At 44.8% G+C, this 13,915-nt stretch overlaps 1 long non-coding RNA gene across 3 annotated transcripts; it reads left to right on the top strand.

Annotated features, from left to right (window-relative positions):
- The first annotated feature begins 9,768 nt into the window (after positions 1-9,768).
- Positions 9,769-12,885, top strand: LOC119328181. 3 transcript variants are annotated; one of them, XR_005158871.1, is made up of 6 exons: positions 9,769-10,251; positions 11,134-11,378; positions 11,467-11,632; positions 11,997-12,184; positions 12,285-12,399; positions 12,683-12,885. It is a non-coding gene; the product is annotated as an uncharacterized LOC119328181 (long non-coding RNA). The 3 variants fall into 3 exon arrangements; XR_005158869.1 differs by having other exon boundaries at positions 11,134-11,632; XR_005158870.1 differs by having other exon boundaries at positions 11,134-11,632; positions 12,607-12,689.
- The last annotated feature ends 1,030 nt before the right edge of the window (positions 12,886-13,915 follow it).

The raw sequence follows: 13,915 nt of genomic DNA on the forward strand, positions 1-13,915 counted from the left end.
TCTACAGCGGCCGGACGACCGAAAACCTCCGAACGTCCGACGAGTCCCAGCGCCTGGACGACCGGCGCTGACCGGACGACCAGTGCCACTACACCCGAGAAGAATCAACGAACATCCGACGCGCGCCGGACGTCCGGACCGTCCTGAGCAACCGGACGTCCGACCCCCACCGGTCGTCCAGTACCTGCCTGTGCGCAGCCGTGGGCCTTTGGCCTTGTACCCCTCTCCCACTTACCCCTTCGTGGCTAGGACTATAAATAGACCACCTCCACCTCCTTTCTAAGGTCAGCTTATGTTAGCTCATTTGTGAGATAGAGCTTTGCTCATCCATATCGGATCTACTCCTTGAGAGAGACCGCGGCCCCTCTTTGAAGAAGATCCACCTTGGATTCAAGACCCCTTTACAGAAGATCCCCGTGTGGATTCAAGACCTCCTCACGGAGAAGAACAGGCTACCCTTTGTATCGTCCCTTGTTGGATTTGGATCGTGTATCTCTTTGTGTTTCGAGGATCTAGCATATGTGTGACCATATCTTATTGGTTTTAGTGTTTCTATCGTGTTTCCCCTCGTGATAACCCTCGTTTTCCCCCTCGTGTTCTTTGTGTTCTTCGCGGGATCCGCTCCTTTCTTGAAAGATCGGCCACATATGGTTCTACCCTACATCAACGTGCTACCGGGATTACCAACTATTCGAGGGATTGAGCATCAAATTGAGTTAATTCTCGGTGCATCATTACCCAACCGTGCACCATACCATACCAATCCAGAGGAGACGAAGGAGATTATGCGTCAAGTACAAGAGCTGCTCGACAAAGGATATATACGCAAATCCCTTAGTCCTTGTGTTGTTCCTATCATTTTAGTGCCGAAAAAGGATGGTACGTCGCGTATGTGCGTTGATTGTAGAGGCATTAACAATATTACTATTCGTTATCGTCATCCTATTCCTAGGCTAGACGATATGCTTGCTGAATTGAGTGGCTCTACAATATTCTCCAAAGTTGATTTGCATAGTGGATACCATCAAATTCGTATGAAATTGGGATATGAATGGAAAACAACATTTAAAACTAAGTTTGGATTATATGAGTGGTTAGTCATGCCTTTGGGGTTAACTAATGCACCTAGTACTTTCATGAGATTAATGAACGAAGTTTTACGTGCTTTCATTGGACGATTTGTGGTAGTTTACTTTGATGACATATTGATTTATAGCAAATCTTTGGAGGAACATTTGGAACATTTACGTGATGTTTTTATTGCTCTACGTGATGCACATTTGTTTGGTAGCCTTAGGAAGTGCACCTTTTGCACCGACCGAGTATCTTTTCTTGGCTATGTTGTTACTCCATAGGGAACTGAAGTTGATAAAGCCAAGATTGAAGCTATTGAGAGTTGGCCGCAGCCTAAAACGGTCACACAAGTGAGGAGTTTCCTTGGCCTCGCTGGTTTCTATAGGCGTTTTGTGAGAGATTTTAGCACCATTGCTGCACCTCTCAATGAGCTTACAAAGAAGGATGTGCCTTTTGTTTGAGGTACCACACAGGAAGAAGCCTTCACGGTATTGAAAGATAAGTTGACACATGCTCATTTACTCCAACTTCCTGATTTTAATAAGACTTTTGAGCTTGAATGTGATGCTAGTGGAATTGGATTAGGAGGTGTGTTATTACAAGATGGCAAACCTGCTGCATACTTTACTGAAAAATTGAGTGGGCCTAGTCTAAACTATTCTACTTATGATAAAGAATTATATGCTCTTGTTTGGACCTTAGAAACATGGCAACATATTTATGGCCCAAGGAATTTGTTATACATTCTGATCATGAATCTTTGAAACGCATTAAAAGTCAAGCAAAACTAAACCGTAGACATGCTAAATGGGTTGAATACATTGAGACTTTCCCTTATGTCATTAAACACAAGAAGGGTAAATAAAATGTTATTGCTCATGCATTGTCTCGTCGTTATACTATGCTTTCACAACTTGACTTTAAAATATTGGGTTTGGAGACCATCAAAGATCAATATGTGTATGATGCTGAATTTAAAGATGTATTGCAGAATTGTAAGGAAGGGAGAACTTGGAACAAGTTCGTCCTTAACGATGGATTTGTGTTTCGTGCTAACAAGCTATGCATTCCAGCTAGAACATTCGTCTTTTGTTGTTGCAGGAGGCGCATGGAGGAGGATTAATGGGACACTTTGGTGTCAAGAAGACGGAGTATATACTTGCTACACATTTCTTTTGGCCAAAGATGAGACGGGATGTTGAGCGTTTTATTGCTCGCTGCACTACATGTCAAAAAGCTAAGTCACGACTCAATCCTCATGGTTTATATATGCCTTTGCCTGTACCTAGTGTTCCTTGGGAGGACATATCTATGGACTTCGTTTTATGTTTACCTCGAATAAAGAAGGGGGGATAGCATAATTGTTGTCGTTGATAGATTCTCGAAAATGGCACACTTTATATGTCATAAAAGCGATGATGTTGTTAATGTTGCTGATTTGTTCTTTCATGAAATTATTCGCTTGCACGGTGTGCCAAATACTATTGTTTCAGATCATGATACTAAATTTCTTAGCCACTTCTGGAGATATTTATGGGCTAAGTTGGGGACTAAACTGCTTTTTAGTACTACATGTCACCCCCAAACTGATGGACAAACCGAAGTAATCAATAGAACATTGTCTACTATACTTAGGGATGTTTTGAAGAATAATAAGAAAATGTGGGAAGAATGCTTGCCTCATATTGAATTTTCTTATAATCGTTCATTGCATTCTACTACTAAGATGTGCCCTTTTGAAATTGTGTATGGTTTCCTACCTCGTGCACCTATTGATTTGTTTCCTCTTCCATCTTCGGAGAAGGTTAATTTTGATGCTAAAGAACGTGCTGAATTGATTTTAAAAATGCATGAGTTAACTAAGGAAAACATTGAGCGTATGAATGCTAAATATAAACTTGCTGGAGATAATGGTAGAAAACATGTTGTGTTTGCACCTGGAGATCTTGTTTGGTTACATTTGCGTAAGGATAGATTTCCTAATTTGCGCAAATCAAAGCTAATGCCATGTGCTGATGGTCCTTTTAAGGTCTTAGAGAAAATAAATGATAATGCATATAAACTTGAGCTGCCTGCAGATTTTGGGGTTAGTCCCACTTTTAACATTGCAGATTTGAAGCCTTATTTGGGTGAGGAAGATGAGCTTCTGTTGAGGACGACTTCATTTCAAGAAGGGGGATGATGAGGACATCAATACCATTGTTACACCCACAGGCCCTGTTGCTATACAAACTGGACCAATTACTAGAGCTCGCGCACGCCAATTAAATTACCAGGTGTTTTCGTTTCTTGGTAATGATTCTAATGTTCATGAGAATATGATGCTACCTAAATTGGATACATTTGTTTTGCTTACAAATGAAGGGCCTAGCTTGGACAAGAAAGATGAACCTTGGAGCAAGTTCATGCATGGAGATGATGACGTGCGCAAGGGGAACAAGAACGGAGTCACAAGTGATGATTCCAGGACTTTGAAGCCACCATAATGAGTGCATGAAGCCTTGGAAGAAATATACAAGATGGCACTTCATAAATTTCGTCCAGAGGCTATCCTAGGTGCTGCGTCACCTTATTTTTGGGCCAGGCCCATGTATTTTCGAATTACTTAAGTATAGGTTGTTTTTAGAGTCCGTATGTATGGGGAAACAAGAGTTAGGGTTGGTTTCAGAGCCCTCCTCCAAGGGCCACGAAATTCCCCCCTCTTCCTCCATATGTACATCCCTTAGGGCGTGGTTTAGACTTTGGGTTTTTTAGATTAATGTTCGCCATAGCTGCAACTTCGCGTACTTCGTTTGTGTTCAACGACCAGACAAAGGCATCACAGAACCCCACCTTGATCAATAAAGCTTTCCTCTTATATTCGCAATATCTAGATTGCAATCTCAGTTTCTTGCTTGTTCTTCGTTTGCTTGCAGGAAACAGACCTTCGTGGTCAGGTTGATTGTGCTCCGGCGTGGTCAATAACTCTCGGAGTTGGTTTAGGGATTGCTAAGGCCCGACGTCCTCGCACGTTCGTAGTCGGATCGTCAAAGTCGACTTCCTCCAAAACGATAGCCACCATCTCATCGAAAGACGAGACATCTTTGCCTCTATAAACACTCGAGCCAAATCAGCGGAGGATCCACGACACTGGACGACCGGCGACTGGACGACCGCCAGCTCCGTGGCGTTCGGTGCCACCTCAACCGAGCTAAAGTGAGCGGAAGTCCGGCGACTACCGAATGTCCGGAAGCCGATGAGCTACCGGACGACCGGTCCCCAGCGGACGTCCGGTACCTGTCTGCGTACAGAGATCGGGCCCATGGCCCATGTATCCCTCTCCCACTTACCCCTTCATGGACCTAGACTATATATACTCCTCCACCTCCTCCTAGTTAGGGTTAGCGTTGTGTTAGCTCATTTGTGAGATAGAGCTTCGCTCATCCATATCGGATCTACTCCTCGAGAGAGACCACGTCCCCTCTTCAAAGAAGATCCACCTTGGATTCAAGACCGCTTTACGGGAAGATCCCCTTGTGTATTCAAGACCTCCTCACGGAGAAGACGGCTACCCTTTGTATCGTCCCTTGTTGGATGTGTATCGTGTATCTCTTTGTGTTTTGAGGATCTAACACATGTGTGATTGTTCTTGTTGGTTTGAGTGATTCTCTCGTGTTTCCCCTCGTGATTCCCCTCGTGTTCTTCGTGTTCTTCACAGGATCCGCTCCTTTCGTGAAAGATCGGCTACATAGGGTTCCACCCTACATCACCTTGCGCATGCCATCATCTCCATGCTTGGTCTTGCTCCAGTGTTCATCCCTCTTACCCATGTCAGGCCCTTCATTTGTTAGCAAAACAAATGTATCCAATTTAGGCAACATCATATTCTTATGAACATTAGAATCATTACCAAGAAGCCACAGTACCTAATAATTTAATTGGCGTGCGCGAGCTCTAGTAATTGGTCCAGTATGTATAGCAGCAGGGGTTGTGGGTGTAACAATGGTATTGGTGTCCTCATCACCGGACGTCCGTGAGGCACCGGTCGTCCGGAGGCTCGCGGGTGTCCGGACGTCCGTAGATCTTTGGATGTCCGTGATTTAGGCTTTGTTGCCACGGCATCGGACGTCCATAGGCGTCTGGTCGTCCGGTCGCCGGTCGTGGGTCTTCCTCGGATTTCCGTAGATTCCGTTTTGTTGGCGCGATGTCGGTCGTCCGGAGGTGCTCGGTCGTCCGGAGCCTGGGAGGTGTCAGACATCCGGTCCAGGTCGGACGTCCGGCCACTGTAGCATGCTCTGGCCTGGTTTCCTTTGGCAGGTGTGACCTTCAGGGGCCGGACGTCCGGGCTGGGTCGGTCGTCCGGAGCCTGTAGCTTCTTCCGCAACTCTTCTTCTTCACGTCCATCTTCCTCTTCTAATTCTCCTTGCTCCTTAGCTTCTTCATGGCTAACTCCTTGATACCTGAGTATGCATAATGTCTCCATTTGAGCTAGTAGCCATGTCTCATGTGCATCGAAGTGAACTTGTGAGAGGAGAGATGTCAGCTCAGTTTCGAGAGCTCTTGCACGGGCTCGTGTCATGGGTCTGCTAGGCACTTGGTGAGACGATGGTAGATCCATGGGGATGACCTTGGGATGCTCCGCATCAAAGGTGGGATAGAGGCTTAACATGGCAATATGGGAGGCATGATAAACAAGTGGTAGGTAGCGTGACATAGCGATAGAGCAAACAACTTAGCAAGCAAAGATAGAAGTGATATCGAGAGTAATGATCATCTTGCCTGCATAGTCCTTAGAGTTGTCGAAAGCTTGCTCCTCGTAAACGTACTCAACAGGTTCCTCGTTCACGTACTTGTCTCCCGGCTCTACCCAAAGCAAGAACACAAGCAACGGAACAACAATCAATCACAGTGCAATGCACAAGCAACATGATGCAAGACATGGCATGGAATGCAAGGTATGATGTGCAATGCATATGGGTACTCCCGAAGGAAAGGATGATCATGGCATCAACTTGGCAAACCAAGCATGCCACTGGAAAGATTGAGTGATTTCGGTCGAAATCGATATTAAGATCACCAGAAACGGATGCACGATTTGCAAATGACAAGCAAAACAAGATATGATGCAAACTGCTTAAAATAGCAACATGGTCACTTAGATGCAAGGTGAAACTATGCTACAACACCCAAACATGAAAACACAAAGCATGGCAGTTAAGTAAAGGTGAAGCTCTAAAAATTATGAACACTGGGCTACTGCTAGAAACCCCTAGAACAAGTCTAAAACAACATGGCAAGAATGCAAAAGTTAACAGCTTATGGGACTTAGCAGAAATGCATGCATCAAGATAGAAACAGCACCAGGTAGCAAAGTTTAAGCATAGAAAACTATATACTACAGGAACATATTACATTACACAAGATCATGGCATGACAGTACTAAATGCACTTAATAAAACTCCCTTACTGAGCTTGATCTAAAAACCCACAGATAGGATGGTATCACCAAGGCAAACATGGCAAATGATATGACTGTTTACAGACTCAAAAGAATTCATGACATGCCAATATGTAGATTCATGATAGCATCTTTGCAAGCTTGTGGCACTCATCATAGTGCACCAAATGACATGGAATAAAATCTAGCATGAAGTAGGCATGAAAAAGAAGTTATCCATGTGCAAAACCACCTCATAGCATACTTCAAATAAATCACACAAAAAAGACAAAAGAGCATCATGATGTTAAATGACATGTACATGAACTTGCTCAAATGAAAAAACTAACGCCACCACTGGATTGGTGGGATTTTTCTACCCCAAAAACATATATAATATGTGGGGGTTGTTGTAGAAAAATGCTCACAAGTTCAATAAGTCAAAAACTGCCTAAAAGGGAAATAGACAGAAACGGAAAAACCTAAAATGGACTATGTCCCAATCTGGACTTGCCAAATAAGGAAGGGACCAAACTGGAAAGGCCCAAAATGGACGAGGCACCCGATTTGGCTAGAGACAGAAGCGTGCGGATGACAGGTGGGCCCGTGGGTCCCACGTGTCATGTGAGAGGGTGTGTGTGTGGGTGTGAGGCTGACAGGAGGACCTGGCGATGCGTGAGGCTGACCAGTGGGGCCCGCGGACTCCCACACGATGCTCGAGCAGAGGAAGCAGGGGAGGGCACGGGCGACGGGCAGACGCGGCGGAAGGCTCGCCGGAGCTGCTCCGGTGGCCTAGCGGAGCGACGGAGGAATGCAACAGATGCACGCGGAGAAACCGCACACCCGCATGGCACTTGACGCACCTAACAACGACGAAGGCAGCGCCGGCGGCGACAAACAGAGGCGGCACCGATGAGCTCAAGCACGACAACCACGGGCCCTAACGGAGCGGCGGAGATGCGTGGTCGACTCAGCTGGACACGGCGGAGATGACGGACACGTGCAGAAGCGCTACGGTGGTCGGAGCACTCGCCAGAGGCGAGGTCCGACGGTGATGGGCTCGGGTGCGCACGGCTAGCGTGACTGGAGCATGCAAAATAGAGGGAGAAGGAGGTGGGGTGAATCGCAAGCTCACCACGAGCATGAAGACGCGCTCGGCTTGGCGAGAGGAGGTCGGGGACGGCGGTGATGTCGATCGAACACCCGCGGCGGCCGGAGTCGAAGAAGAAGAAGAGGTCGACGCTGCAGAGGGCTTCGGCTCCGTAGTCGACAACGGGGACGTAGTCAACGACGGGGAAGAAGAAGGACATGCTAGTCGAGGCGGAGGTCAACGGGGAGCATGTCGGCGACGATGACACGCTCCTGGATGCGCTCGGGCGCGACGGAGACGGCGGATCTAGGGGTTAAGGTGCCCTGGCGGTGGCGAGGGAGAGAGGGAACCCTAGCGGAATGGTAGGGCAAGGAGAGGGGCTTAAAAGGGGCTAGGGTGAGCGGCGTGAGCTCACGCGCGGTCCCCATGGCGACATCGAGAGGAGGACGAAAAGGTGGGTGGCGTCTATAGGACAGGCACTGACTAGCGGGGCCAGTCAGGCCACGTGGCGAGGGGCTAGTGGGGGTGCGAGTGCGCGTGGGTGAGAAAAAGCAGGGAGGAGGAGGCCGCGCGGGCTGGCGCGCGGGCTGATGGGCTGCGGGGCTGCGCTAGCTGGGCCGGCCAGGAGGTCGAGGCCCAGGTAGGCTGCTGTTGCTGCTCTCTTCTCCTTTTTCTTTTTCTTCAGACAGAAACACAAAAGGAAAAGTGCAGGGGAAGTGGAGGGGAGTTTTAGAAATATCACAATATTCCCATGAACCTGGATTTATGCGCTATTTATTAAAATTGGTTTGGGCATTTTTAAAGGTAGAAAAATATAACAAGTTTGAATTGAGTTCAAACTTGGGTCATTCTTGAACCTGACCAAAACAATTTCAGATAGGGTGAAAACTTGCAGAGGGGTTTAGGCCATGGTGCAAGATTTATAGGGAGAAGATGAACATTTAAGGAGTAGGGAAAATGACCCTTGACAAAATAAGGAAAGGAAGAGAAGGAGAGGTGGTGATGAGTGAAGGGGAAAAGTTGAAGCTTGGATCCACATGGAACATGCCACAATGCAATGTGCTACACATGAAGATGCACATGAAGATGATGATATGTAAAATGGCACCAAGCACAATGCAACATAAGAGGAGGCCATGATGCAACAATGAAAGGCAAAAGAAATATGACAAACAATGACAAGACAAAGCGAAGAGGAACAAAACAAAATCCAAAAAGAAAACCCAAAAGATGAAACCTCTTGGTATTGAACAAGACAAGGTTGGATACATCTCCAAATATAAAAGTTTCATGCTTGCATCCTCTTCTTCTCTTGAAAGACGGCAACCTCCTCCATTGCTCGTGTCAACAAGTGCTCATCCCAAGCGAGGTCACGCACCAAATACATGTCTTCAAGCGAAACTAGATACTCAAGGTTAACCATATTGCCAGTGCCAGGGCACACAACTATTGCCAACACAATGAGTGCCCATGTCCTATTTATCATAACCTCATCCTCATCGCTGCAATCTTTAAGCAACTTGATAAAATGGGCGATTGGCGCCCTGTTCCCCTCTTTGTAAATGTTGTGTAGGTCATGTTCATAGTTCTTCTTTAGAAACTTCATAGGTCTATCACCGGATGGCACGTTGAAAATCCTTCTCACCATGAGTTTGCTAAAGTTGATGGATTTGTTCTTGTATTTGAACTCGCGGAGTGAATGATTCGTGAACATCACAACAAACTCAATGAGCTCATGAGGCACCTTGAAAGGCTCAATGTCCAACAAGTCTCCAAATGGGTCATTCCTTATAATTCTCCATTTCTCCGGTGATAACTGCTTCCCAAGCTGACATAGCCGTTTTGAGTTAAACCTCAACTAGAACCCACAGAGATTGCCTTTCTTCTTATTCTTCTTGTAAACCTTCTTACTCCGCTCATTCTCACCAGTGCTACCTGCAACAACTAGAAAAAGAGAAAATAAAAAAGAACTCAATAAAAACCTAGTTCGAATCAAGCAGTGGCTAGAGAAAAATATATACATGCACACATTAAGAACGTAGGACAAAATCGAACCCAAAAAGAGTCGCGACTATGGCACTAGCTGGGCATGTGCACGTTGGACTAGCTAGGAGACAAAAATGATTTCCAATCGCTTCCTTCTCTGATAGGTTGAAGCGTTCGCTTCATCCAGAAGCGAGCCCCCACACGTCCTTCTTTCCTCTCCTCGGATGGATTCCTAGGGTTGCCGCCGCCTCGCCTCTCCCCCGCGCTCATGCCTCTCCTTCTCCCGCCCCGGGCACCACCTCCTCCGGGCCCCTGCCTACACTCCGCCCCTTCCTCTTCTTGTTGTGGCAGACATCGCTGCTGAGCATGCCTGCGTCGCCGCTGCTGCGGAGGGCTCCTCGACTCCGCTGCATCCGAGGAGGGTGCCCTATGGAGGGCCCTAAATGTAGTAGGCGACTCCATCCCATGTCGCGTACGGCGGAGGCCAGGCCAAATCCGCCTCCTCCAGACCATCCACTTCGTCACACAAAACGAAAAAGGTTGGCCCTAGTTCGAGCTCCGCCACCCCATCCCAGGTCGTTGTTCATCAGTGGCAGGCCATGCTCCGCCTCCTCAACACCCACTGTGTCTGCGACCGGACCTTGACGGCGTTTGCCCTGGACAGGACCTCAACGGCGACCTCTAGGTCAGGCCTCTCTCCCTTTCGAATCCCTTCTTTTTACAGTACGCTGGGAACACTAGGCATGCCATACACCCACTGGTTCGTGCTCTATCCCCACTGAGATGCGTGGATACTTATCTAAATATAAGGTGCCTAACATTATTGATTCATTTGGATGATTCAGAAGCTGGTTATTAGAATGTGTAAGTGTTGATGATACAAGGAGCACCACTCAACCAAATGGTTTCATTTTTTTATTCTAATGCAACATTGTTAGTTTATTTTCTTATACTTGTTTATAAATGGTCAGTCTCTTGAGTTCCAGGAGTTCAAATTATCACACATATTAGAACAGAAGTCGTCACTTTTCAGTTGTTTTCCCTAAATCTAATGTGTTTCTATACTAATCCCTAGGAAAAAATCAATACCATATTAGTAATTTGAGAATCGCTGAGAATGTTCTTCATTCTCTGATCTAGAAAGTTAATGTTGTAAATTTTGCACTAGGACTATACAGCTAATGATATGGATGGTGAGGTGCATTATAACCGTGATTTTACTTTTATTTGTATTGCTTCGACATCTGTAAATTTGTAGATTACTAATTGTTATAATGAAAGAAAAACATATATTTAGCTCAAATGTGAGAGCTATTTAGTGGTATGGTCTTTGGATTTTTGCATTCAAATGTTAGAGCTCCGGTGGTACTCACATAGCGATGCATCATGGGGCTAGAGAAGGTCCTTCTATGGGTGATGTTAGATATGACATTTTAATACCAGATTCAAATTACTTCATCTTGTTTTCCTTCATTCATTAAATGAATAGGATGCTATTTGTTTGCATGACTGAATGCAAATATGAAATTGTCCTTGATGGATGATTGTAACTAAGCTCATGTTCTAGATATTAAAAAGGATCGACCGGATAATGCCCTTGCAATCACTGATTTCGCTATCAAGTCTACAATCCAGTGTTGATGTGTCAACACGGGAAGCAACGGCCAGCAGAGCGATTCGGACGAGATGCTTGCTACTAGTTTCCTCGCCATGCCGCGACCAGAGCCTCCGCCGGTCAGTACTGTTGCTGTCTTCTTCGACAACGGCAAGATCCGTAGCACATGCGAGTGGAAGACTGCGCTGCCAGTTTAGGTGTTGTTTCTCCAGGTAATATGATTCTCCGTCATGTTTTCCCAAGCACTAACAAATTCCATCATTTGTTTGGCTTGCATGTGAACAGGTCGATGGGAATTTTCTGGCTGTGGCTCTAAGCTGAATCAGCACTTGATCAACCTCAAGCCATTGTGATGGCTCCACTAGTAGGCACAAGATGGAAACTACCGGTTTGAGAAGGGGCTAGCCGAAATGAACAAGTGTCATCTACAACAATAGCCGCTTTTGTAAAGGTATGTTTGAATGTAGTTATAGTTTGTCATGTGACATGATCTGTATCTATTACTTTCTTAGTAGGTTTTCTTATTTTCTAAGCATAATCTAACAGAGTAAATTTTATTGTTGCCTATTTAGTATTTACTCTCTTTACTGAATTTATTCTTCAATAATAAGGCAAGGATTAGATGATAAATGAACTGTCCATATATTTTAACAGCCATCTCAGTAAAGAACCAAGTAGAATAGAAAATTAAATACAAACATAATCTTGTCAGAATCTGGGGATGTGGAAGGTCAAGCGTGGGTGATTATTCTAAATCCGGGTACATTGTCATTATTTTTGTTGCCTGAAGTGATGTTCTGTTGGTGATTATGTAGGATGGAAGTACACTTTAGAGGATTGCGCACCTATGAAGCGGTTATTGATGAAGTCATGGACAAGGGACTTGCCAATGCTACACAGTCATGAAATCCTTATTGTCTTCCTTCTTCCATACATGATATACAACGCTATCATTAGTCCAAGTTAAAGCAGTTCTTGTGATGCTTGATACTGTTGGCAGGAGGTACAAAAATGTTTGATCTGTCAAGCATGGATGTAGGTTCTACGTTGCACCTACTGTTAGATCTAGAGTATCACCAGTTGAACCTTCTATTCATGTTCAGTGCTGACGGCAACCACAGGAGGGGGTCGGGGTGATCGAAGAGTAAGGCGTGGGTGACTCCGGCGAGATGTTTCTAGAGCGGATGCCAATGATGCGGCAATGAGAAGACCCTCACTGTGAGCCCTATCCCTCTCATTTAGCATCTCAATTTTTGGTTCCCGTGCTCCTGTTTCTCTGTTCTTCATTTGTGGTGATGGATCAGAAAGCCCCAAATAGTATTGTTTTAGTGTTCTATGATTGAAATAAATTTATATACTGCGGACAAGCACATAAGAAATATAGGGAAAATCTTAAAAGAATTGATCACTGTTTGCAAATTTCAGCTTCACAATTCATAGATCCTGGCGTCTCGCATTAAGAAAGCACAACAATAAAAGCCACATTCTACCGTCATTGCAGAGTGCAGGCATGGAAGGGGTGGTAAGCCAAGAGATAGTCGTGACTCAAAAAATTGTTGAGTGTGTGGATGGGGTAGCTCAAATATAGATTCTGAAAAGAGGAAAAGGCGCTAAAGTTGTCCTGGAAGCAATTATTTTTCATACATGTTTTCATACTGATAAGGAACTACTCAAAAGATAAGTTTCAAGGAACTAATCAACAAAGTGCAGTACATTGAAATACCTAATTCAGCATGTTGGTGATACACTGATCGTGGATGGGGTATGATTTTTTGCTTATATGCTGCAACATGTTGAATTAGGTAAGATGAAGCTAAGGTGAACAAACTCAAACCACGATCAGTGTATCACCACCTGCCAGTGAAGCTCCATTTTTCTATAGTTAAGCCACGACAATGGTTTAGAAAACAAACCGACTCTACCATACTTGATTATTGCATTCCAAAGTCCAAACACTATAGAAAAAGGTTTTTCATTTACGGGAAACAGTACTCTTGTACTGCATATATTCATAAATCTATAGAAAAGGTTTTGACTGTTCAATACAAGAAAACATAATCTTAATATTCTATAATCCTGAGTTATCCAAGTTCAACCACCATCAATGATTAATGGGATTCAAGCTGATTCAGTCAGAGTTGCAAAAACTTGTACATCTCCTGGATAACAGTTTTGGTGATACTCTGAAATGAGTTTTCCTGCAAAGACATGCGTGAAAAGTCTAACCAAAAAGGAGAGAGGTGTTACTAAGGGAGTGCTCAAGCATGGAAACGAAAAAAGGAATTATTTTAGTCAAAAATGGAATTTGGTGTTTTTCCCTGCGTAGACACGATTCCTGATAAATACATGAAGCACTGAGGCACCATTGTGCTAGCAAACTGCATATCCCTATTTAATCGAACCAGCTATTTCCTGTTTTTACACCCATAATGCACTTCTAAGATAAGTGTATCTATATTCTGGAAATTTTTATTTGTTCAACATTGTCTTGTGGCAGCAACTTGTCATCACATTTAGAAGAGAGACCCGACCAACTATAGGCCATGCATAAACAAACTAGACTCTACAAAAGACAAAAAACAAAATTCTATAGGGTCCTACTACTACCTCTGATACAGGCACCACGGATGATACTTTGGCACCATTGCAGTGCCTTGTTTGCTTGTTGGGTTGCTTGTTGTTCGATTAGAAAATGAATTGGATTTGTGAAACGATCGAGAAGAGGTGTGTAGAG

The sequence above is a fragment of the Triticum dicoccoides genome, chromosome 7A, assembly GCF_002162155.2.
Source record: "Triticum dicoccoides isolate Atlit2015 ecotype Zavitan chromosome 7A, WEW_v2.0, whole genome shotgun sequence".
Classification (NCBI taxonomy): domain Eukaryota; kingdom Viridiplantae; phylum Streptophyta; class Magnoliopsida; order Poales; family Poaceae; genus Triticum; species Triticum dicoccoides.